This window comes from Gigantopelta aegis, chromosome 7 (genome assembly GCF_016097555.1).
Source record: "Gigantopelta aegis isolate Gae_Host chromosome 7, Gae_host_genome, whole genome shotgun sequence".
In the NCBI taxonomy this organism is placed as follows: domain Eukaryota; kingdom Metazoa; phylum Mollusca; class Gastropoda; order Neomphalida; family Peltospiridae; genus Gigantopelta; species Gigantopelta aegis.
Genome location: NC_054705.1, coordinates 32,276,866 through 32,278,513, shown reverse-complemented (window position 1 = coordinate 32,278,513; position 1,648 = coordinate 32,276,866).

The window sequence follows — 1,648 nt, the reverse complement described above, 5'->3', positions numbered from 1 at the left end:
GTTACACTAGCGACGTATTTATCTACCATTGTTTACGGCACGACAGTATTCACGGAAGGGGGGATGGGATGTTGCCCAGTGGTAAAGCGATCGCTTGATGCGCAGTTGGTTTGGGATCAATCCCCGTAGGGGCGGGACGTAACTCAGTGGTAAGCGCTCGCTCGATGCGCAGTCGGTCTGGGATCGATCCCCGTCGGTGGGCTCATTGGGCTATTTCTCGTTCATGTCATTGCACCACGACTGGTATATCAAAGGCCGTGGTATGTGCTATTCTGTCTGTGGGAAAGTGCATATAAAATATCCATTGCTGCTAATCGAAAAGAGTAGCCCATGAAGTAGCGATAGCGGGTTTCCTTTCTCAATATCTTTGTGAATATAAAATATCTCTGGCTGCATTAAAAGAATGTAGCGGGTTTCTCTGATGACTACGTGTCAGGATTATCATCTAGTGGTGTCGTTAAACAAAACAAAATTTGAAAATTAACAAAATGACAAAATAAGAGAGAAATGGCAAGAAATCACTTTGGGAGGAATCAAGAATGATTTTTATGTTGAGTAAAAGATGGACCCACCCCCTGGATTTGGACCCTTTTTCATTTGAAGTTGAATGCAAATGATGGCAGAACTAAAATCTAACTCACACACACACACACACACACACACACACACACACACACACACACACATCACGACTGGTATATGAAATGCCTTGGTATGTGCTATTCTTTCTGTGGGTTGGTGCATATACTGAACAAAAAAAAAGAAACTTCCGATTTGTACATATAGTATTTATTGTGTTAAAGAATTCATTGTGTAATAAAATTATATAGGTAGTATTAGCCTTGAGCTGTATTATCAGGATTCATGAATTTTATCGATTAGTTTAGCACTGTTAATCGTCGACAACGTGAAATTCAATTTGCACGTGCATGCATGGTTCGACATGTCCCGTGTAGTATTCGGTCATTTTGTTTTACTTGTCTTACTGACATTGTTGTCAAGTGAACGAAAACGCTTCAAAATTTGTAAAAAAATAAAATAACGTTTTTTAACATTGTAACAGTTTTAGTATGCCAAGAATACCCAATAATTTACGCGAACGGGCGATTGGCGTACTTGATGCTGGCATGTCGACAGAAGACGGTGCAAGGCATGTTGGGAGTTCTAGTCGAGCGATACGAAATCTTCGCGTAAGATTTCGAACGACAGGAACCACCAACAACTTGCCACGTCGTGGACATCCACGTGTTACAACGCGTGGTCAAGACCGCTATATCATGAACACGCATTTGCGCAATCGATTCCAAACTGCCACTGCTACTGCTGCTAACACACCGGTTTACATGCACGACGTCCTTACGTCGGATGCGTTTTAACGCAACGTCATCGTCTAAATCATCTTAATTGGGCACGTGTACACACTCGTTGGATATGGCGACGCTGGAATATCGTTCTTTTTTCAGATGAATCCAGATTTTCTTTACAACGTAGTGATGGCAGGGTGCGCGTCTATCATAGGAGAAATGAACGCTATGCTGACTGTTGTGTTCTTGAACGAGATCGTTTCGGGGTTGGGGTTTCTGTCATCGTCTGGGAAGCCATTGCCCATGGTTATCGTTCACCACTAGTCGTCATTGATGGCAATTTA